This window comes from Rhinolophus sinicus, linkage group LG16 (assembly GCF_036562045.2).
Source record: "Rhinolophus sinicus isolate RSC01 linkage group LG16, ASM3656204v1, whole genome shotgun sequence".
In the NCBI taxonomy this organism is placed as follows: domain Eukaryota; kingdom Metazoa; phylum Chordata; class Mammalia; order Chiroptera; family Rhinolophidae; genus Rhinolophus; species Rhinolophus sinicus.
In genome coordinates this window covers 417,601-443,583 of record NC_133765.1, presented here as the reverse complement: position 1 = coordinate 443,583, position 25,983 = coordinate 417,601, and the positions used below count along the sequence as shown (strand labels likewise).

Here is a 25,983-nt window from a genome sequence, read left to right as displayed (position 1 = left end):
CCCCTTTCCTTGGTACCTTCCAAGAAGGGAAGCACTCAGGACATTTAACAGGGCTGAATAAAAAGCAATAATAATATATGTTTAGTCATTAGCTGCATAAATAATCAAAGATGACTGCCATATGATTCCTGGTTAAACATCATTTGGGAATCTAATATATAAGGAGTTATAAATAAAGGCAGTGTGTAGAATCATTTCCTTAGAATCGGCACAGCCTCCGCTTTTATTTTTAGCATCAAGTTGCCTTCAGCCTGACTCCTGTTCAATTTTAAGTTAATTTCCCTCTCTCAGATGTCTGAGAAGGAAACTTTCAAGGGCAGGGTCAATGAAGAGGGCTTAGGTGCTATGTGTGCCTTCTGCTTCTCTATAAAAGCTGAGGTGTCTTGGGGATCTGGGGCAGGCCCCATTCATACCCACCTTCCCCCTACTCTTCCCAGAGGCTCCACAGAGGGGAGCAAAAGGGAGGTGCCTAGTGTGGGGGACAGAACATAGAGTAAGAGCTCTATGTTCCACACGAGTGATCTTCAGTTTCTCCAAGCTTCGGTTTCCATACCTAAATATCAGACATTATCAAACCCACCTCTGGAGACTGTTGTAAAAATTAAATGTTATAATCTATAGAATGTCACGGGCACATATTAGGTGTTTGATAAACACTTTCTTTTTTCTTTTTTCTTTTTTTTTGAGAGAGATCAAAGTTCTTTATTTTGGATACTAGATTCTTATTTATATGACTTACAAATAGTTTTCTCATTCCCTGGGTTCTTTTCACTTTTTTTTTAAAATTTTATTTTATTAAATTTATTGGGGTGACAATTGTTAGTAAAATTACATAGATTTCAGGTGTACAATTCTGTATTACATCACTTTCTAAAGCGTGTTTTTCCAGGACCCATCAGCTCCAAGTCAAATACTTGTTTCAATCTAGTTCTGGAGGGTACAGCTCACACTGGCCCATGCGAAGATCAAACCGGCAACCCTGGTGTTACGAGTATCACATTCTAACCAACTAAGCTAACTGGCTCCCCCAACTCTTACTTTCTTACCTCAAACTTATCTTTTCCTTTTAGGGTATTTTCTCCCGCTCTCATCACCCTCCACATAAAAGGATCGCCCCTTCTTTAAACAAACAAACAAACAAACAAACCCAAAAACCTTCCAGGTGGATTCCCTTACCTGGTCTTTAGGACACCTGCCAAGCCACCTTGAATATCACCGAATGTCATTTCATCTCTCATAATACAGCGCTTTAAAGTGATGGTCCACTGCCCTTTCATTAGCCCCACTATAGATGGAAACAAGAGATACATCAAGAATGAAAAAAGGAGTGACGTCATAGGAATGGCGGCAGCGGGGCGCACTTTTTGAGTTCTCCGTCGGATCTTATCAGAAACGGGAAGCTTATAACCCATCAAAGGACTCTCTGCTCATCACGCAGAACAGCGAAGAGACTCGCTCAGGGATTTCTTGCAGGTGGGGAAAAATTGGGCGAGCAGGGGAAGAAGGAAGGGAGCGGAGCGGAGACACGCCGTACCTGCGGCGGCGGTGGGGACGTGGGTTGGAATCGCGGTCCACACCTGTGGCGGTAGAAATTCTGCCCCCACCCTTGGGTTGTGGAAATCTGCTCCACACCTGTGCCTGTGAAATTCCAGCCCACACCCACGGCTACAGATACGCAGGATATCCCAGGACGGAGGAGAGCCCGGAAGCCAGGAGGTGGGCGTTTTGCCCTGCGTCCCACAGCGGACCTCTCCCGCTGCAGAGGCAGCATATCCAGCATTAACTTCAGCTAATAACCTCAGTTGGTCCTTGGGCCGGACAAGGAACACAGACTCCGTGCCTGGGCACCTTCCCCCGCTCTTCCGACCCTACCCCCGCCTTTCTAGAGACTTGATCTAGCCCCTGCACTAAGGAGCAGCGGCAGATTACAGAGGCGCCTTGGAGCCCCGGCTCCAGGAAGACAGGCAGGCCCATGGAGGAGGCTAGGAGCTGGGAATCTTCCGCCCCCAGCCACCACCTTTTCTGGCCTGCGGGAAGAGTGCTAAGACAGCGGGGCTGGGAAAGAGAAGACCCCTCCTTCCATCCCCAGCACCCACCCTTTCTAGCCAGCCTAGAGCAGGGCAAACACATCCCCAGCTGCAGAGATGCAGGGGTTCCCAGGACAAAAGAGAGAACACAAAAGCCAGGTGGCGGACTCTACTTTGCGTCCCACAGCTGACCTCTCCCCCCCGCAGAGGGAGGATATCTAGCATTTGAGGCTATTAAACTCCATACCTGGGCCCCTCCACCCGCTCTTCCAATCCTACCCCCACCCTTCCAGAGACTTGAACTGGCTCCTGATCTGAAGAGCAGTGTCAGATTACAGAGGAGCCCTGGGGTTTGGGCTATGGGAAGACTGGCCGCTGGCTCTGACCCAGGGAAGAGGCTGAGAAGAGTGTGGTTTGTTTTTGTTCTGTTTTGATTTGTCTTTATATTTTTGACATCTTTGCCTGTGTCGAGTGGGGACTCTGTGCTATAGCAGAGAACAACCTGGAGATTACTTGGTGGGCTTAAGCCACAACTGGCGCTGTTTTGTTTTGTTCTGTTTTGATTTGTCTTTATATTTCTGACATCTTTGCTTGTGTCGAGTGGGGGTTGTCGATTGTTTTTTTACATGTGAATGTATTTGACTTTTTCCTTGTTGTTATTGTTGTGCTTGGTGATTTGCTTTGTTCTGTAATTGCCCTACCAGTGCCCAGCTTAAGAGGCACAAGATTCAACATACCCAGCGGCCAACTCCAGACCAAGCCAGAGTACTACCGGTTTGACCTACAAGTGACACACTCAGAGGGGATTCTTTACAGGCACATAGAGGCCAAAGGGCAAACCACATCTAAGCGGTCAACCCTCACGCAGCAGAATACCCTGCGTGGGCATAGTCAAGTCTCACAACTAGTCAGCCTAGGAGTTAACCCCACCTACTCACAAGCAAAAAGCAATTAAGGATCTTCTTTAACAGGACAATATACACAACACAAGAGTCACTTTTAGAGCACACGCAGGGGAGAAGAACGAAGTAGTGCAAGTCAAATATAAAGGACATTTATTATATACTAATCCAGCAAGAACCAAGAACTCCAGGGCATCTACCTAATACATCGAAGCAAACACAGAGAGTCAGCCAGAATGAGGAAACAAAGAAACATATCCCAAATAAAAGAACAGAAGAAACCTTCAGAAATGGAACTAAATGAAGCAGAGGTAACCAAACTGTCAGAGACAGAGTTCAGAATACTGATGATAAGAATGTTTAAGGAACTTAGAGAGGACATCAAGAAGGATGTAGAAATCATAACGAACAACCAGTTAGAACTAAAGAACACAGTTACCAAATAAAGAACTCACTTGAAGGAATTAACAGCAGGTTAGATGAAGCAGAGGATCGAATCAGCGACTTAGAAGACAAGTTAGCAGAGATCACCCAAACAGAACAACAGAAAGAAAAAGAATAAAAACAATGAAGATGGTTTAAGAGACCTATGGATAACATCAAGCGCAACAACATGCATCATAGGAATACCAGAAGGTGAAGAGAAGAAACAAGGGATTGAGAACATATTTGAAGTAATAATGTCTGAAAATTTCCCTAACCTGATGAAGGAAACCAACATACAAGCCCAGGAAGTGCAGAGAGTTCCAACCAGGATAAACCCAAACAGGTCCACTCCAAGACACATTATAGTTAAAATGGCAAAGATTAAAGACAAAGAGAGAATCCTAAAAGCAGCAAGAGAAAGACAGAGGGTTACATACAAGGAACTCCCATAAGACTATCAAATGACTTTTCTGCAGAAACATTGAAGGCCAGGAGGGAGTGGCAGGAGATACTCAAAGTGATGGAAAACAAAGGCCTACAACCTAGGTTGCTTTATCCAGCAAGGCTATCATTTAAAATTGACGGGGAGATAAAGAGCTTCCCAGAAAAGAATAAGCTAAAGGAATTCATTACCACCAGGCCAGCATTGCAAGAAATACTAAAAGGACTTCTGTAAATAGAAGAAAGATGAAAACAATCTAACCACAAATTTAAAAATGGCAATAACTATGTACTTATCAATAATCACTTTAAATGTAAATGGTTTAAATGCTCCAATCAAGAGACATAGGGTGGCTGAATGGATAAGAAAGCAAGACCCTTGTATATGCTGTATACAAGAGACTCACCTCAGATCAAAAGACACACACAGGCTAAAAGTGAAGGGTTGGAGTAAGATATTCCATGCAAATGGAAATGAGAAAAAGCTGGAGTTGCAATACTTATCTCTGACAAAATAGACTTTAAAATGAAGAAAATATTAAAAGACAAAGATGGACACTATATAATAATAAAGGGATCAATTCGACAAGAGGATATAACCCTAGTAAACATCTATGCACCCAACATAGGAGCACCTAAATATATAAAACAGATATTGACTGACATAAAGATGGAGATCAACAGTAACACTATCATAGTAGGGGACTTCAACACACCTCTGACAACAAGGGACAGGTCTTCCAGACAGAAAATCAATACGGAAACAACAGCCTTAAATGACACATTGGACCACTTGGATTTAATCGATATTTTCAGAGCATTCCACCCCAATGCTGCAGAATACACGTTCTTCTCAAGCGCACATGGAACATTCTCCAAGATAGACCATATGTTAGGCCACAAAGCAAGTCTGGATAAATTTAAGAAAATTGAAATCATACCAATTGTCTTCTCTGACCACAGTGCTATGAAATTAGAAATGAACTACAGGAAAAAGACTGGAAGACACACAAATTCATGGAGGCTGAATAATATGTTACTAAATAATGAATGGGTCAAACAGGAGATCAAGGAAGAAATCAAAAGATATCTCGAGACAAACGAAAATGAAAATACAACGACCCAAAATCTATGGGATGCCAAAAAGCAGTCCTAAGAGGGAAGTTCATAGCACTGCAGGCCTACCTAAAGAAACAAGAAACATCACTAATCAACAGTTTATCTTCACACTTAAGGGATCTGGAAAAGAACAACAAAATAAGCCCAAAGGGAGTACAAGGAAGGAGATAATAAAGATCAGAGCGGAAATAAATGAAATAGAAACCAGAAAAACAATACAAAAGATCAATGAATCCAAGAGTTGGTTCTTAGAGAAGATAAACAAAATTGACAAACCTTTAGCCAGACTCATTAAAAAAAAGAGAGGACCCAAATTAATAAAATCAGTAATGAAAGAGGAGAAGTGACAACAGACACCGCAGAGATACAAAAAATCCTAAGAAATTACTATGAGCAACTGTATGCCAACAAATTTGACAACCTGGAAGAAATGGACAATTTCCTAGATGCATACAACCTTCCAAGGCTAACTCAAGAGGAGACAGAAAACCTGAATAGACTGATTACCACCAAGGAAATTGAATCAGTAATCAACAATCTCCCAACAAACAAAAGCCCTGGACCAGATGGCTTTACAGGTGAATTTTACAGAACGTTCAAAAAAGAATTGTCACCTATTCTCCTCAAACTCTTCCAAAAAATCCAGAGGAAGGAAGACTCCCAAACACTTTTACGAAGCCACTATCACCCTGATCCCAAAATCAGACAAAGACACCACAAAAAAGAAAACTACAGGCCGATATCGCTAATGAACATAGATGCAAAAATCCTCAACAAAATACTAGCAAACAGAATTCAGCAATATATTAAAAAGATTATACACCATGATCAAGTGGGATTCATCCCTGGTATGCAAGGGTGGTTCAACATCCATAAATCAATTAATGTGATACACCACATTAACAAAATGAAAAATAAAAATCATATGATCATATCAATTGACGCAGAAAAAGCATTTGATAAAATTCAGCAGCCATTCATGATAAAAACCCTTAAGAAAGTGGGAATAGAGGGATCATATCTCAACATAATAAAGGCCATATATGATAGACCCACAGCTAACATCATACTCAATGGGGAAAAACTAAAACCATTCCCTTAAAATCAGGAACAAGGCAAGGTTGCCCACTTTCTCCACTTCTATTCAACATAGTGCTGGAAGTTCTAGCCACAGCAATCAGACAAGAAAAAGAAATAAAAGGCATCCAAATCGGTAAGGAGGAAGTAAAACTGTCATTATATGCAGATGATATGATACTATATTTAGAGAACCCTAAAGACTCCACCAAGAAACTATTAGAGCTGATAGATGAATTTAGTAAAGTAGCAGGATACAAAATTAATATTCAGAAATCAGTTGCATTTGTATATACCAATAATAAAACATCAGAAGGAGAAATTAAAAAGCAATTCCATTTACAATTGCTCCAAAGACTATAAAATACCTGGGAATAAATTTAACCAAAGAAGTAAAAGATCTGTACTCAGAAAATTATAAGACACTGAAGAAAGAAATGAAAGAAGATACAAATAGATGGAAACACATACCATGTTCATGGATAGGAAGAATTAATATAGTTAAAATGTCCATACTGCCTAAGGCAATATATATATTCAACGCAATTCCTATCAAACTACCAACGACATTTTTCACAGAAATAGAACATATAATCCTAAAATTTATATGGGATAACAAAAGACCCCGGATATCTTCAACAATCTTGAGAAATAAGAACAAAGTGGGAGGTATAACAATACCTGACTTCAAATTATACTACAAGGCTACAGTAATCAAAACAGCATGGTACTGGCATAAAAACAGACCCATAGATCAATGGAACAGAATAGAGAGTCCAGAAATAAATCCATGCCTATATGGCCATTTAATCTATGACAATGGAAGCAAGAATGTACGGTGGGGTAAAGACAGTCTATTCAATAAATGGTGCTGGGAAACTTGGACAGACACATGCAAAAAGATGAAGCTGGATCACCTCCTTACACCACATACAAAAATAAATTCAAAATGGCTTAAAGATTTAAATGTAAGATCTGAAACCATAAAATTCCTAGAAGAAAATATAGGAAGAAACTTCACAGACATTACCCGGAGTAAGATTTTTACTGATATATCCTCGCCGAGGGAAGTAAGAGGAAAAATAAACATGTGGGATTACATCAAACTAAAAAGCTTTTTCACAGCAAAGGAAACCATCAATAAAACAAAAAGGGATCCTACTGATTGGGAAAAGATATTTGCCAATGATATATCTGATAAGGGTTAATATCACAAATTTATAAAAACTCACTCAACTCAACTCCAAAAAACAAACAACCCAATTAAAAATGGGCAGAGGACATGAAGAGACATTTTTCTAAAAAGGTCACACAGATGGCAAACAGACATATGAAGAAATGTTCAACCTCACTAACCATTAGAGAAATGCAAATAAAAACCACAATGAGATACCACCTCACCCCAGTCAGGATGGCTATCATCAATAAATCAACAAACAACAAGTGCTGGCGTGGATGCGGAGAAAAGGGAACGCTGGTGCACTGTTGGTGGGAATGCAGATTGGTGCAGCCACTATGGAAAACAGTTTGGAGATATCTCAAAAATCTGAAAATGGAACTACCTTATGATCCAGCAATCCCACTCCTAGGTATCTATCCGGAGAAATCCAAAACTCCAATTCAAAAATCTTTATGCATTCCTATGTTTATTGCAGCACTATGTACAATAGCCAAGACCTGGAAACAACCGAAATGCCCATCAGTAGATGACTGGATTAAGAAACTGTGGTACATTTATACAATGGAGTATTACGCAGCCATAAAGAAGAAAGAAATCTTACCATTTGCAACAACATGGATGGACCTAGAGAACATTATGTTAAGTGAAATAAGTCAGAAAGAGAAAGACAAATACCATATGATCTCACTTATATGCGAAATGTAAAGAAAAGAATAAGTGAATGAACTAATCAGAAACAGTTTTGGAAACATGGAGGAAAAACAGAGGGTTGCTAGAGGGGCGGGGGGGTGGGGATAAGGGGAAGGTGAGAGGTTTTGGGAACGTACAGAGAGATAGTGGATGGGGGGAGGGGGGTTCACACAGTGTGAGGGATATAAATGATAAACGTCTAGGTTTTGCTTTGTCTTGTGCACCTGAAACTAATTAAAAAATAAATAAATAAATAAATAAATAAATAAATAAATAAAATAAATTAAAAAAAAGAAATAAGCTATCGAGGTTTAAATAAAAAATGACATGGAGAAACCTTAAAAAAAAAAAAAAAAAAGAATGAAAAAAGAAGCCCAAAACATGATGGTACCCATGGTGCCTGGACCACAACATTTACCATTGCTGAACTCTGGAGCTTTCACTTTAGCACTTAATGCTTTCTTGTTTTATACTGGTTTATAGTTCCATCAACTCTGAGAGTCTTCCTTTTTTACATTTAGAACAACAACAACAAAACCTGGAGCAGCAATATTTGTATAGACAAAATGGACTTTAAAACAAAAACTATAATAAGAGACAAAGAAGGACATTACACAATGATAAATGGATCAATCCAACAAGAGGACATCATCCTAGTAAACATCTATGATTCCAACATAAGAGCACCTAAACATATAAAGCAAATGTTGACTAACATAAACGATGTTTGTTATGTGATGCACTACATAAACAAATGGAAAGATAAAAATCATATGATCATACAAATAGATGCAGAAAAAAGCATTTGACAAAATCCAGCAGGCATTTATGATAAAAGCTCTCAGCAAACTGGGAATAAAGGGACCATATCTCAACATAATAAAGGCTGTATATGACAAACACACAGCTAATACCATACTCAATGGGAAAAAGCTAAAGCATTCTCTTTAAGATCAGGAGCAAGACAAGGATGCTCACTTTCACCATTTTTACTCAACATAGTACTGGTAGTCCTCGCCACAGCAATCAGACAAGTAAAAGAAATAAAAGACATCGGAAATGGAAAGGAAAAACAAAACTGTCATTATCTGCAAATGATATGACACTATACATAGAGAACCCCAAAGATTCCACCAAAAAACCTATTAGAACTGATAAATGATTCAGTAACATAGTAGGATAGAAAATATTCAGAAACAGTTTGCATTTTTATACCCAATAATGAAGTAACAGAAAGAGAAATTAAGAAAACAATTGCATTTGTGATTGCATTAAAAAATTTAAATACCTGGGAACAAATTTAACCAAGGAAGTAAAAAACCTGTACTCAGAAAACTGTAAGACACTGAAGGAAGAAATTGAAGAAGATACAGATAAATGGAAGGATATACTGTGCTCATGGACAGGAAGAATTAATATGCTATCTAAAGCAATCTATACATTCACTGCAATCCCTATGAAAATACCAATGGCATTTTTCACAGAATAGAACAAATAACCCTAATATTTATATGGAATAATGAAAGACCCTGAATAGCCATGGCAATCTTAAGAAATAAAAACAAAGTTGGATGTATCACGCTATCTGATATCAAACTCTACTACAAGGCTATAGTAATCAAAACATCATGGTATTGGCATAAAAACAGACACATAATCAATGGAACAGAATAGAAACCCAGAAATAAACCCACATCTATATGGTTATTTAATCTATGACAAAGGATTAATCTATGACAAAATATACAATGAAGTAAAGACAGTCTATTCAATAAGTGGTGGTGGGAAAACTGGACAGATATGTGCAAAAAAAATGAAATTGGACCCCCTTCTTACTCCATATAGAAGAATAAACTCTGAATGAATCAAAGACTTAAATGTAAAACCTGAAACCATAAAACTCCTAGAAGAAAACATAGGCAATAAACTCTCTGACATACCCTTAGTAATATTTTTTCTAATCTATCTCCTGAGCAAGGGAAACAAACAGTAAAGAAATAAACGGGACATGAAACTAAAAAGTTTTTGGATATCAAAGGAAACCATCAACAAAACAAAAAGACATCCTACTGAATGGGAGAAGATATTTGTCAATGATATATCAGTAAAAGATTAATATCCAAAATTTATAAATAATTCATACAACTAACTCAACACCAAAACCACAAACAATCCAATTAAAAAATGGGCGAAGGATCTGAATAGACATTTCTCCACAGAGGTCATACAGATGACCAACAGACACATGTAAACATGCTCAAACATCACTAATCATCAGGGAAATGCAAATTAAAACAACAATGAGATACCACCTCACATCTGTCAGAATGGCTATCATCAATAAATCAATAAACAAGTGCTGGCAACGATGTGGAGAAAAGGGAACCTTCACACAATGTTGGTGGGATTGGAAATTGGTGTAACCACTATGGAAAATCGTTCGGAGTTTCTTCAAAAAATTAAAAATAGAACTACCTTATGACCCAGAAATTCTACTTCTGGGTGTTTATCCAAAGAAATCCAAACACTAATTCGAAAAAATATATGTACCCCAATGTTCATTGTAGTACTATTCACAATAGCCACGATATGGAAGCAACCCAAGTGCTCCTCAATAGATAACAGGATAAAGAAGATGTGGTACATATATACAGTGGAATATTAGTTAGTCATAAAAAATAAAATATAACAATTTGTGACAACATTGATTGACCTAGAGGGTATTATGCTAAGTGAAATAAGTTAGACAGAGAAAGACAAATGTCATTTCATCTCACTTATATGTGGAATCTTAAGAACAAAATAAATGAAAAAACAAAACATAAACAGACTCATAGATACAGAAAACAAACTGATGATTAGAAGACGAAGCGGGGTTAGCGGACTAGGTGAAAAAGGTAAAGGGATTAAGAAGTACAAATTGGCATTTACAAAATATTCATGGAGCTTTAAAATACAGCCTAGGCACTTCCGGAAAAATAGCGGCGTGAGGTGAGCCTCTGTCATGCGGGAGACCCTGCTCGCTGCGCCATTTGTCATGCAGTGAGGCCTGCGGGGTCTCTGCTCCCGCTCCCCATACAAGAACGCAGGATATGGTGAGGCCAAAAAGGAACACCCACGGAGCCATAGGTAGGGGAGTCATAGCACTATATTCTCTCTGGCGGCACTATACTCTCACTGGAGGCTGGATCCACACTGTCCGCAACCAGCCATCCTAACTGCAATCCGTGCTTGCCAGCCCAGCCACCATCTTCTTGCTAGCCCCCATTTTTCTCTCTTTCCTCTCTCTCTCCCTCTCTCTGCTAGCGTAGCCACAGCAGTTATATTAGTGGCCAATGGCTCACTGGTTACAGCTGACGGCCAACTAGCCACAGCTGATGGCCATCCCATCACAGTTGATGGCCATTTACTACCTGAGCCAGCACCTGTCTATGTGAGGCCGAGAGCCTGGAAACTACTTTCTGGGGCTCTGCCCCCACAGCCTCTGTAAAGCTCCCCTGGAATTTACAAATAATCGAACAATAAAAATTCCACAAAGGACTCCCTGCACAACAGACAGGCAAGACGAAGAGGCCCACTACCGACTGAAATCACCTACAGGTGGGAGATTCGCACGAGTTGGGGGAGGAAGTCCTTGCCAGAGCAATCAGGCAAGAGAAAGAAATAAAAGGCATCCAAATTGGGAATGAAGAAGTTAAATTATCACTCTTTGCAGATGACATGATGCTATATATAGAAAACCCTAAACACTCCAACAAAAAGCTATTAGAAACAATCAACGAATACAGTCATGTTGCCGGCTACAAAATCAACGCACAAAAGTCCATTGCCTTCCTATATACTAACAATGAAATCTCAGAAAAAGAAATACAAAAAACAATTCCTTTTGCAATTGCAGCAAAAAGAATAAAATACCTAGGAATAAACTTAACCAAGGATGTGAAAGACCTATATGCTGAAAACTATAAGACTTTTTTGAAAGAAATTGAAGAAGACACAAAGAAATGGAAAGACATTCCGTGCTCATGGATTGGAAGAATCAACATAGTTAAAATGGCCATATTACCCAAAGCAATATACAGATTCAATGCAATCCCCATCAAAATCCCAATGGCATATTTTAAAGAAATAGAACAAAAAATCATCAGATTTGTTTGGAACCACAAAAGACCCCAAATAGCCAAAGCAATCTTAAGAAAAAAGAACTATAATGGAGGCATCACACTTCCTGACTTTGGCTTGTACTATAGGGCTACAATAATCAATACAGCATGGTATTGGCAGAAAAACAGACACATAGACCAATGGAATAGAATTGAGAACCCAGAAATAAAACCACATAAATATGGACAGATAATTTTTGACAAAGAAGCTAAAAACATACAATGGAGCAAAGACAGCCTCTTCAATAAATGGTGCTGGGAGAATTTGATAGCCATGTGCAAAAGAATGAAACTGGACTGCTATTTGTCACCATGTACCAAAGTTAATTCAAAATGGATCAAAGACTTAAGCATAAGACCTGACACAATAAACTGCATAGAAGAAAACATAGGTACTAAACTTATGGACCTTGGGTTCAAAGAGCATTTTATGAACTTGACTCCAAAGGCAATGGAAGTAAAAGCTAAAATAAACGAATGGGACTATATGAAACTTAAAAGCTTCTGCACAGCAAAAGAAACCATTGACAAAATAAAGAGGCCACCAACTGAATGGGAGAAGATTTTTGCAAACGGTGCCTCCGATAAGGGGCTAGTATCCAGAATATACAAGGAACTCATGAAACTCAACAACAAAAAAAACAAACAACCCAATTGAAAAATGGGCAGAGGACTTGAAGAGACATTTCTCCAAAGAGGACATACAAATGGCAAATAGACATATGAAAAAATGCTCAACATCACTAATCATCAGAGAAATGCAAATCAAAACCACAATGAGATATCACCTCACCCCAGTCAGAATGGCTATCATCAACAAGACAAATAGTAACAAATGTTGGAGAGGCTGTGGAGAAAAAGGAACCCTCATACACTGTTGGTGGGAATGCAGACTGGTGCAGCCCTTATGGAAGGCAGTGTGGAGTTTCCTCAAAGAATTACGAATAGAATTGCCATATGACCCAGCAATCCCTCTCCTGGGTATCTACCCAAAAAATCTGAAAACATTTAGAGATAAAGACACGTGTGCTCCAATGTTCATTGCAGCTTTGTTTACGGTGGCCAAGACATGGAAACAACCAAAATGTCCTTCGATAGATAAATGGATAAAGAAGTTGTGGTATATATACACAATGGAATACTATTCGGCAGTAAGAAAAGATGATATAGGAACATTTGTGACAACATGGATGGATCTTGAGAGTGTAATGCTGAGCGAAACAAGTCAGACAGAAAAAGCAGAGAACCATGTGATTTCACTGATATGTGGTATGTAAACCAAAAACAACAAAGAACAAGACAAACAAATGAGAAACAGAAACTCATAGACACAGACAATAGTTTAGTGGTTACCAGAGGGTAAGGGGGACGGGGGGTGGGGGGTAGGAGATGAGGGTAAGGGGGATCGAATATATGGTGATGGAAGGAGAACTGACTCTGGGTGATGAACACACAATGGGATTTACAGATGATGTAATACAGAATTGTACACCTGAAATCTATGTAATTTTACTAACAATTGTCACCCCAATAAATTTAATTAAAAAAAAAATACAGCCTAGGGAATCTAGTCCATATAGTGTAATAACTATGTATAGAGGCAGGTAGATGCCAGACTAATTGGGGGGAATCAGTTCATAAAGTATATAAATATCTAACCACTATGCTGTACACCTGAAACTAAGATAAATTAATAGTGAATATCAACTGTAAATGAAAATTAGGAAGAAATTTTAAAAAGGATAAAGGAAGGGGGCCACGCACGAAAGGATGTGGCAGACTCTTGAAGCTAGGAAAGGCCTCAGCTGACATCCAGTAATAAAGTAGGAACCTTGATTTTATAACTGCAAGAAATTTAATTCTGCCCAAATGAGCAGGAAACGGATTCTCCTCTAGAATCTCCAGAAAGATTCACAGCCCTGCCCAGAACATCTTAGTTTTAACCCAGCAAGATCCATGTTGAACTTCTGACTTACAGACTGTATAATGATAAATTTGACTTGTTTAAGATATTAAGTTTGTGGTAAGTTGTTATGGCAACAATAGAAAACTATAGTAATATTTATGATAGAAGTATTTACTGATAATAACTATTATTGACCTCTTACTAATCATCAAGTACCATGCTAGCCATTTTGATTACATTATTGCACATAAACCTCAACAATCATACAGGGTGAGTATTACTAACCCTGTTTTATACCGTGTTTCCCCCAAAATAAGACCTAGCCAGACAATCAGCTTGTCATGCAGGGACTCAGCTCCTGCTCCCCACACAAGAACACAAGATGTGGTGAGGCCCAAAAGGAACAACAACAAAGCCATAGATAGGGGAGTCCTACCACTATGTTCTCAATGGCGGCTGGTTGAGACACAAAAGCAAACATCCACCAGTACCCCAACAAGGGGTCTTCCTGCTCCCCAGTCTCGCTGGTGGCCGGGCGAGACACAGGAAGTAGGATCCACACGATCTGCAATCCGCCATCCGTGCTTGCTAACCCCACTTGCTGGCCGCAATCTGCTGTCTGCTTCTCTGCCATCCAACCAACCAACTAGTGTAGCCATGGCAGTTATATTAGTGGCTAATGGCTAACCGGTAACAACTGATGGCCACCCAGCCACAGCTGATGGCCATCTAATAACTGAACCGGCACCTTTGCATGTAAGGCTGAAAGCCTGGAAACTGCTCTCTGGGACTCTGTCCCCGCACAGCTCTAATGTGTCAATTGGAGCAAAAATTAACATAAGACCCGGTCTTTTATGTTAGATGTATTATATTATATTATATTATATTATATTATATTATATTATATTATATTATTATTATATTATATTACCAGGTCTTATATTAAGTTTTGCTCCAAAAGATGCATTGGAGCTGATGTCTGCCTAGGTCTTATTTTTGGGGAAACATGGTAGTAGATAACAGAGGCCAAATAACTTGTCCAAGGTCACATGCTGAAACTAATTCTAAGTTTGTATTCAACAGAACCCATCCCCATTCCACTGCCCTGTAATTCCACCCAGAATTATACTTGCTGTACATGTTGAGCAAACCACAATTTTTTAAAAAGAACTGATTTTCATTAAATATTACTAAATGCCATACACTGTACATGATCCTTTATATATCTCCCTATGGTGAACCGTTATCTCCAGTTCATAGATGAGAAATTGAGTGTGAGGAAAGCTGAGTAATTTGCCTAAAGGAACATGACTAAGAGAGATTCACACTCGAAGTCTGAATCCAAGGACAATTTGTTCCATAATGCCTAGGATATGAAGACTTGAATGTGAACTCCAATTTCTTCCAGGTAACCATCCTCAGGGCTTCATGGTAAGATGGGCACTCACTGGAGACCCAAAAGGGATTCTCCCCACCCCTCCCCCAGCCTGCAACCACAAGCCAACAGCAGTAGCACTTCATGAGAGTGTGGTCCTGCCTCCCCTGATAGGGGCCCTCCCTGGAGCCAATGTTGCTCTCTGGGAGATCATTCCTGGGGCAGATGACGAAGAGGTTGATTAAATATAGGGAGATCTCCAATGGCGGCAATCCACAGATACTTTCACTCATTTACACCTCATTTCATCTCCGCCAACTCCACTTATTTCCATTTAATGACCTTAATTTCTTTAGCACTCCAGGTTTGCCAAACTGGCTCTAAAGGGGAAATTAGCATTCAAGCAGCTTTTCCAGATATTCGTTTCTTTCGTTTCAAAATCCGCAAGAGATCCAGGAAGTACAAGGAGAATTCCTTACTGATAGCCTTTGGAAAGTTCTTCCCCAGCCTGTTGGCCTGAGAATTCCAGTGGCTGCCCAGGTTTGGGGCCGCCCGCTGTAATTCCATTCCACCACAGGTTGGTGGAAGTAGCTCTTTGGATCAACTCCTTAGCAGAGCCTCCTGCTGAGCCCCTGCCCTCCCCATGGCCTCCCCCCTACCCCCACTCCCTGGACTGTATGCTGCCCTTTTCTGTCATCTCTAGGAAAAATCCCTGTTCCTTCATCTGTGAGCTGAAAGCTCAAAGTCTTCTGTTGTCAAATCCCTGTCACTGGGTGAAATTTATGAATATTGCCAGCACTGTTCTCAGTGCTTTGTATGTAGTAACGTATTGAATTCTCATAAAAACATGAGGAAGGGACTACTGTTATCCCATGTTATAGATGAAACTGAAGCACTAAGAAATTAAGTTCTTACCCGAGGTCATACCACTAGTAAAGGGTGGAGCTCAGATGCAAACCCAGGAAATATCCTTAGAGCCCAAGCTTTGGCTTCCACCTCTACTGGAGCCTTCCAGAGCCAGTCCTAATGCTACCCGTAAAACATCTAGTTCTGTCTTGCCCTTGTTCTCCAGACCCCAGCCAACTTGGAATAGCCATGTAAGACGCCTGCGTGAGTCAGGGCAGAAGGAACTGAGGGAAGAGGGAGACACAGGAGGGACCTTCTTGTGGGCTGCCCCAGATAGCAACTCAACCCCAGCTACATTGAATACAAGGAGTGAGAGGAGCTGAAGGGACGGTGGCTGATGTCTGTCCCTGGGGTTGAGTTTTAGAACAGTGAACCTCTCCTCTGAAGGGGATGATGCTAACAGAAAGAATCTCAACTACAGAGAGCCCCAATCAGGGCTGCAGTGTGGCACTGTCTGCCTTCCCATCCAGGGGATAGGGCATGCCAACACATGCACGTGCTGAGCCCAACTGGGCTGGGCTCTGTTCCCCTCCACAACACCCACCATGAGATGACTGGACCCCAAGACTCAGCTCAATGGGAAAAAACAAACCAAAAAGACATAGAGGGGCTGCTGGGCAGCCTGACAGCTGTCTGCCACTTCCTGCTGCTCAGTACAAACCCCGAAGTCAAGGCCCAGCCCCTGGTAAGCCAATATGGAATGTGCATCTGCTCATCTAGACTAATGAGAACGAAGTGTGACCGCTGTGTTGCCTGCAGCTGAGCTGTGAGGCTGTGAGTGGGATGTGTGGATTCTACTCATACACACGTGTGCATCTCACCCACTCAGGCTCTCACACATTCAGGCACTTTGCTGAGATCTAGCAGTAGCTTCCACCATTGCCCGTGCTTCTCTAGCTCCTCCACCAGTGGCCACAGGGAGAAAGGAAACACCCAGACAGGTCTACACCAACACAATGAAAAGAATAAGTAGGGCTTCATGTCTTATCTTGTCTACCCCAGCCACTGGGGCCAAATGGGGTCATGGCTTAAATCTGGAAGATGGATGCTTCCATTCTGAGCTCTTATTAACGAAGACACAATGATAATGGAATGTCTCCCTATAAGACTATAAGAACAGGCCAGAGACTAAAATATTCTATCACAGAATCCCAGATTGAAAGGAGTCTTAGCGGTAACAGGTCCAACACCCATTTGATGCTGAAATCCCTATGCAACCCATCTGTGGTCACCGCCAGCTGTAGGGATCTTGGTACCCAAAACAGCCCATTACATCTTTCTGGTAAACATTTTTTTTACATCAAAATATCTCTAGATCTTTTTCATGACTCCCACCCCTCCCAAGATTCTGTAAAACACAGAACTGGAGACAGATTTTTGAAATTCTGACAAAATATTGCCATGGCTGTTCTCCCAACACCACATGCATTTCTGCCAGGCAGGCTACATGGAGAAGAGCAGCAGATAACATCAGACCATGACATGTGTGGAGGGGCAAAATGAGAGTCCAGGGGGAAAACAGACCATTGTAGCACAAATGAACACAGGCACCCACATACCAAAAGTATTTGACAATCAGTTCTATTATCTAGGACTTCTGAATAATAGCCTCATCCCTTCATCTCTGAGACCCCAGCCACTGGGACCTTCCCAGTTTCCTCCCAGAGATCAATCATGATATGTTTAAGAAGACACAATGTTTTTTCCTATTACTTGCCTGTTCTCTTCAGCTTGCCCTGATTTTGTAAGGTCTTGGATGTCAACACACTGGCCTTGGTAGCTTATAGTCCTCACCCATCAAGACGTACTGCTAACAGGCATTTCAGGTCTACAGCACCACAGATGTCTTCTGACTCTACTCGTTCACCGCTTTGTCCACGCCTAGGAGATGTCTTCTCCTCTCTTCCCTTTGAGGCTACCACTCCCTCCGTATGAGCCTGGGCAAGTCACAAACTGTGAACCTCAGGTTCCTCTTCTGTAAGATATGCTTACTTCTACATACCTCACAGGTTGTTGGGGAAATTAAATTAACATGTGTGTAAGAACATGAGTAAACCATGGTACAAATGTCCCCAGGCAGTTGGGAGTCAGAAGACTTAGCACTACCAAAGGGGCCTTTACCAATTCACTTCTTATTGGGACCCCAGTTCTTCTTATCAGTAAAATGGGATATCTAGACCTAATTCATTCCTCACTTCTCTGCAAAAGAGACTATGGCCAAAGGTTGTAGTCAAAATGAGTTCTAGAAAAATTGAGAGAGAAAATAAATGTCTTGCAAGCATCCTGTGTGCTGCTCCTGGAACAAGACCGAGCCACAGGTGAAGATAGATGGTGACACTGTGGGCTGAGTGACTCCATGTAGTACACTGGTCTGGATGCCTAAAACTGCAAGTAAGCCTCTCTCATGACAATGTGGTGGTGGCAGGGATGGGGCAGGGGACAGAAGAGAGACAGCCTTGTTCAGGCACAGATGCATGCAGAAACACATGCAGACTTTTTTTTTTGGTCTGGCAAAATATTTACTCTCCTAATTACATATTCTGTACAGTTATTGTGAAATAAAATTCATTGGCATTTTTGAGCACTGACCAATAGCTGAGGATGAGAAATTTCAAAACTGACAGGTCAGCTCAAGATTCATATGTTGCCATTAGATAACTCATCTAGTAAAATTTACTAAGCACCTTCTATGGGCCAGTCACCATGCTAGACCCAGGAATAGAGATTGTGGGGGCAAAGCCCCAGAAAGTAGTTTACAGGCTCTCGGCCTCACGTGGAGGGGTGCTGGCTCGGGTAGTAGATGGCCGGCCATCAGCTGTGGCTGATTGGCCATCAGCTGTAGCCATTGAGCCATTGGCCACTAATATAACTGCTGCGGCTATGAAGGAGAGTGGAGGAGAGTCGTTGGTCGGTTGCAGACAAAACGGACAGCAGGTTGCACTTCCAGTGAACACAGCCTCCAGTGAGACCGTAGTGGTATGACTCCCCTACCTATGGCTCCATGGGTGTTCCTTTTTGGCCTCACCATATCCTGCGTTCTTGTGTGGGGAGCGGGACCAGAGACTCTGCATGACACCTCGCACGACAAATGGCACAGCGAGCAGGGTATGGTGTCGGCTGAAACTCTCCGGAATGTACTGGAGCAGTTTACACGTATAAAAAGCTCAGCTTTGTAAGCAGAGTGTGGTGCCGGCCAAAACCTACCAAAGCATGGTGGAGCGGTTTGTGCATGTGAGAGCCCAGCTTCGGGAGGCCCATGAGGAGCGACACCGGGAACGGGAGGCGCGGTCTGCCTGGGAGACTCGAGCCTCCAGCTGGCACACCACCTTCTTGGGCATAGAAGACGGTGTCCTCCTTTTGTTGATCTGCTGCGACCTTAGGCTCCGAAGCTTGTGGACATTATACACCGAGGCCTCCACCCACTCAGACACCTGGCACGGCAAGCAAGATTCCGACCAGGTAGGAATGGAGTCTGACTCTGGGCAGGAGGACGTGTGGCCCCCACACAGTGTATGGTGTCCGGTGGCCACTGTTCTCAGGAGTTGGACCCCCAAGGGGGGGTGGGAGGACATGGACGGCTCTCCGGCCAGCGTGGAGAGGGCCCTGCAGGCTCTGGCTGAGCAGTTGCCAGAGGAGGAGAAGGCTACAGCCGGCAGCGTGGGCTGGATGTTCCTCACGGCCTTGAGTCTCAACACGGAAAATGCGCTTAATGAAAGGGCCCAGGTACCTGACCAGGTGTTCTGGTTGGAAGCGCTGGAAGCCTGGGTCCGCCTGTTAGAACAGGGGCCCCAAGGTGGAGACTCTGAGGCAGAGGCGGAGGAAGCAAGTGGAGACAATGTAGCTCCCAATCCCCAAGCCCGGCCCATCATGAAGCACATGGTAAAGCATGAGCAACCTTTGGGCCTCGGGGGCGTTGCTGTCGGCAACCCAGCTGTGACTGAGTTCACTACCTACACCCCATACACTCCCACTGAGTTGCAGGAGCTGGGGAGGCGGTACAGACAGTGCCCTGGAGAGCCAGTCTCAGCTTGGCTATTACGTTTATGGGATGAGGGAGCAGACAGCATTCTCTGCTCCCCAGACGAGATGGAAAAGCTAGCCTTCGTGACAGTGCATCCATCCCTGCGACAAAGGTTACAAAACTGCCACAGGTTGGCCAACAACCAGGGCAGCCATTCTCTAATGGCGTGGCTCACGGCTGCGGTACGCACCATATGGGAACAGGCTGACGAGCTGCCAGACACTGTGAGTCAATGGCAGTCATATACAGAACTTATGCAAATAATCCGTGAAATGGGTATGAGACATGCTATTTTTAACCTCAACATGCAGGGCCCAGATGACGAGATTTTTACTGCCAGCATGAGAGATCTGGTTTTGGATACTGCACCTGCGAGTGCTTTTGGATCCTTGGTTGCTATTCTTACACCGTATGTAGGGCAACGGATCCATGAAGTTACAACTGCCATGGCCACCCTAGGGGATGTAGAAAGCCGGAGGCGAAGGAAATTAAGACAGGAGGTCCGCACAGTTGAGACCTGGAAGCCCAAACCAAAGGTAAAGGGGCGAGGTCACGGGCCTGAGAGAGTAACACGTGCACAGATGTGGCGTGATCTCATGGCAGCAGGGGTCGATAGGAAGAAAATAGACCAGCAACCCAATGCACTCCTGCTTGAACTTTGGAAACAGTTGCGTCCGGAACAACAATTCCGGAGAAACATAAAGGAGGAGTCTGGGAAAGCGTGACCCATGTCCCTCCAGGACTTCATACAGCCGCTTGAGGCCGACTCTTTTCAGCTTGATTAGGGGTGGGGCCAAGGTACCTGCTCAGAGGGGACGAGCAGGGACCGGAGGCCCCACGTGGAACTGTCCATACATTGGTCCCCTTCAAATGTGCAGAGGGTTTTGGCTCTAGTTGACACTGGTGCCGACTGCAGTCTCGTTTATGGGAACCGAGAACTGTTCCCTGGACCAGCAATCTGCATTGATGGCTACGGGGGAAAGACTGTGACTGTAAAAGCCGTTTCCTTACCACTGGGTATAGGAAGGCTTCCCCCTCGTACCTACAAGGTTTATGTCTCCCCCGTTCCGGAATATATTCTAGTAGTGGACGTGCTACATGGCCTCAGCTTACAGACGTCGGTAGGAGAGTTCCGTCTCCGGACCCGGGTGGTGAAAGCGGTGACACGCGGGCATGCTCACCACCCTCCTCAAGTGTTGCCACAGCCCTGGCATGTGGTTACAGTGCGACAGTACCGCCTGCCAGGAGGACAAGAGGAGATCGGTCATACAATATTGGAATGAATTGGAGAAGGCACATATTGTGAGGCCAACGCACAGTCCCTTTAACTCCCCAGTATGGCCTGTCAAGAAGCCAGATGGGACCTGGCGAATGACTGTGGACTATAGGGAGTTAAATAAGGTGACACCAACTTTGCACGCTGCAGTGCCTTCAATTCATGATTTAATGGATCGTCTGACTGTCCGCCTGGGGACATATCACTATGTAGTGGACTTGGCAAGTGCTTTTTTCTCCATTGACATTGCACCCGAGTGTCAAGAGCAGTTTGCTTTTACTTGGGATGGGCGGCAGTGGACTTTTCAAGTTCTTTCGCAAGAATACTTGCACAGCCCCACTCTCTGCCATGGGCTCGTGGCCCAGGATTTGGCACAGTGGGATCGCCCATCCTCTTTGGCCTTGTTTCATTATGTTGAGGACATTCTGTTAACCTCAGATTCTCTTTCTGATTTAGAGCAAGCAGCTCCCTCTCTTCTCTGCCACCTGAAGTCACGGGGCTGGGCAGTGAATGAGGAAAAGGTCCAAGGCCCTGGCTTATCCGTCAAGTTTTTGGGTGTTGTGTGGTCGGGTAAGACAAAGGTTATACCTGAGGCAATCAATGATAAAATACAAGCCTTTCCCCGGCCGACCAAGGTCTCCCAACTGCAGACGTATTTGGGTCTGCTAGGATAGATCATCCAAACAGAAAATAAATAACGAAATAGAAGCCCTAAATGACACATTAGATGAAATGGACATCATTGACATTTATAGAGCACTTCATCATAAAACATCAGACAATACATTCTCAAGTATACATGGAACTTGTACATGGAACATTCTCAAGTATAGACCATATATTGGGACTTAAAATTAGTTTCAGCAAATGTAAGAAGATTGAAATCATACCAAGCATATTCTCTGACCACAAGGCTTTGAAATTGGATATCAACTGCAAAAAGAAAGCGGGAAAAAACACAAATACATGGAGATTAAACAACATACTTTTAAAGAAGGACTGGGTCAAAGAATAAATTAGAGGAGAGATCAAAAGATACGTAGAAACAAATGACAATGAAAATACATCCTACCAAAATTTTGGGGATGCAGCGAAAGCAGTTTTAAGAGGGAAATTTATCTCATTACAGGCCTATCAAAGAAACAAGAAAACTCCCGAATACATAGCCTCATGTTACACCTTAAAGAACTAGAAAAAGAAGAACAAGTAAAACCCAAGTTCAGCAGAAGAAAGGAAATAACAAAAATTAGGCAGAACCAAATGAAATAGAGAACAAAAAGACAATAGAAAAAATTAATGTGACAAAGAGCTGGTTCTTTGAAAAGATTAACAAAATTGACAAACCCTTGGCTAGACTCACTAAGATAAAAAGACAGAAGACACTAATTAACAAAATCAGAAATGAAAAAGGGGAAGTTATCATGGACACCATAGAAATACAAAGGATCATCCAAGAATACTATGAAGGACTATATGCCACGAAATTCAATAACCTAGCAGAAATGGACAATTTCTTAGAAACATATAGCCTTCTAAGGCTGAACCATGAAGAACTGGAAAATCTAAACAGACCGATCACCAGTAACGAAACTGAATCAGTCATCCAAAACCTTTCCACAGTAAAAGTCCGAGACCAGATGGCTTCACTAGTGAATTCTACCAAACCTTCAAAGAGGATCTAATACCAATCCTGCTCAAACTCTTTCAAAAAATTGAAGAAGAGACAGTACTCCCTAACTCATTTTATGAGGCCAACATTACCCTGATACCAAAACCTGGTAAGGACAGCACAAAAAAAGAAAACTACAGACCAATATCTCTAATGAATACTGATGCAAAAATCCTAAATAAAATTCTAGCAAATCAAATACAACAATGCATTAAAAAGATTATTCATCACGACCAAGTGGGGTTCATCCCCGGGGCACAAGGATGGTTCAACATACGCAAATCCATCAATGTGATACATCACATAAACAAAATAAAGGACAAAAATCATATGATTATATCAATTGATGCAGAAAAAGCATTTGACAAGATACAACATCCATTTATGATTAAAACACTTAATAAAATAGGTATAGAAGGAAAACACCTTAACATAATAAAGGCCATATATGACAAGCCCTCTGCTAATCTCATAATTAATGGTGAAAAACTGAAGCCCTTTGCTCTACGTTCAGGAACACAACAGGGCTGTCCCCTATCACCTCTGCTTTTCAACATAGTGTTGGAAGTCCCTGCCAGACCAATCAGGTAAGAGAAAGAAATAGAAGGCATCCAAATTGGGAATGAAGAAGTCAAATTATCACTCTTTGCAGATGACATGATGCTATATATAGAAAACCCTAAACACTCCACCAAAAAGCTATTAGAAACAATCAACGAATACAGTAAAGTTGCTGGCTACAAAATCAACGTACAAAAGTCCATTGCTTTCCTATATACTAACAATGAAATCTCAGAAAAAGAAATCCAAAAAACAATTCCTTTTGCAATTGCAGCAAAAAGAATAAAATACCTAGGAATAAACTTAACCAAGGATGTCAGAGACCTATATGCTGAAAACTATAAGACATTTTTGAAAGAAATTGAAGAAGACACAAAGAAATGGAAAGACATTCCATGCTCATGGATTGGAAGAATCAACATAGTTAAAATGGCCATATTACCCAAAGCAATATACAGATTCAATGCAATCCCCATCAAAATCCCAATGGCATATTTTAAAGAAATAGAGCAAAAAACCATCACATTTGTTTGGAACCACAAAAGACCCCGAATAGCCAAAGCAATCTTAATAAAAAAGAACAATAATGGAGGTATCACATTTCCTGACTTTGGCTTGTACTACAGGGCTACAATAATCAAAACAGCATGGTATTGGCAGAAAAACAGACACATAGACCAATGGAATAGAATTGAAAACCCAGAAATAAAACCACATAAATATGGACAGATAACTTTTGACAAAGAAGCTAAAAACATACAACGGAGGAAAGACAGCCTCTTCAATAAATGGTGCTGGGAGAATTGGATAACCACGTTCAAAAGAATGAAACTGGACTGCTATTTGTCACCATGTACCAAAATTAATTCAAAATGGATCAAAGATTTAAGCATAAGACCTGACACAATAAACTGCATAGAAGAAAACATAGGTACTAAACTTATGGACCTTGGGTTCAAAGAGCATTTTATGAATTTGATTCCAGGTAAAAGCTATAATAAATGAATGGGACTATGTGAAACTTAAAAGCTTCTGCACAGCAAAAGAAACCATTGACAAAATAAAGAGGCCACCAACTGAATGGGAGAAGATTTTTGCTAATAGTGCCTCTGATAAGGGGCTAATATCCGGAATATACAAGGATCTCATGCAACTCAACAACAAAAAACAAACAACCCAATTGAAAAATGGGCAGAGGACTTGAAGAGACGTTTCTCCAAAGAGGACACATTAATGGCAAATAGACATATGAAAAAATGCTCAACATCACTAATCATCAGAGAAATGCAAATAAAAACCACAATGAGATACCACCTCACCCCAGTCAGAATGGCTATCATCAACAAGACAAATAGTAACAAGTGTTGGAGAGGCTGTGCAGAAAAGGAGCCCTCATACACTGTTGGTGGGAATGCAGACTGGTGCAGCCATTATGCAAGGCAGTGTGGAGGTTCCTCAAAAAATTAAGAATAGAATTGCCATATGACCCAGCAATCCCTCTCCTGGGTATCTACCCAAAAAATCTGAAAAGATTTATACATAAAGACATGTGTGCTCCAATGTTCATTGCAGCTTTGTTTACGGTGGCCAAGACATGGATACAACCAAAATGTCCTTCGATAGATGAATGGATAAAGAAGTTGTGGTATATATACACAACGGAATACTATTCGGCAGTAAGAAAAGATGATATAGGAACATTTGTGACAACATGGATGGATCTTGAGAGTGTAATGCTGAGCGAAATAAGTCAGACAGAAAAAGCAGAGAACCATGTGATTTCACTGATATGTGGTATATAAACCAAAAACAACAAAAGAACAAGACAAACAAATGAGAAACAGAAACTCATAGACACAGACAATAGTTTAGTGGTTACCAGAGGGTAAGGGGGTAGGGGGTGGGGGGTGGGAGATGAGGGTAAGGGGGATCGAATATATGGTGATGGAAGGAGAACTGACTCTGGGTGATGAACACACAATGGGATTTATAGATGATGTAATACAGAATTGTACACCTGAAATCTATGTAATTTTACTAACTATTGTCACCCCAATAAATTTGGAAGAGATGAAAACTTACATGTCAATCAAAATTTCATAAATCACAACACATGGTAACATTATTAAGGGTAGGCAACTACCCAAAAAGCCCTGTGGTGAATTGTCTGCAAAGCATAGAATTCAGTTGGTATATCTGGATCTTAGCATGCCAGATATATTTAATGCACAGGAGAATAGGAGA

At 41.6% G+C, this 25,983-nt stretch overlaps 1 protein-coding gene across 16 annotated transcripts in view; it reads right to left on the bottom strand.

Annotated features, from left to right (window-relative positions):
• The window catches only part of GRIK4 (glutamate ionotropic receptor kainate type subunit 4), a 635,802-nt gene that overhangs the window by 405,533 nt on the left and 204,286 nt on the right, over positions 1-25,983 (bottom strand). For 2 of the 16 annotated variants that reach the window (XM_074321322.1, XM_074321326.1), the window contains exon 6: positions 1,177-1,285. The exons of the other annotated variants lie outside the window; for them this stretch is intronic. The gene's annotated coding sequence lies outside the window, so the exon portion shown is untranslated. The remainder of the gene's footprint in view (positions 1-1,176; positions 1,286-25,983) is intronic. 16 annotated transcript variants of the gene reach the window in all.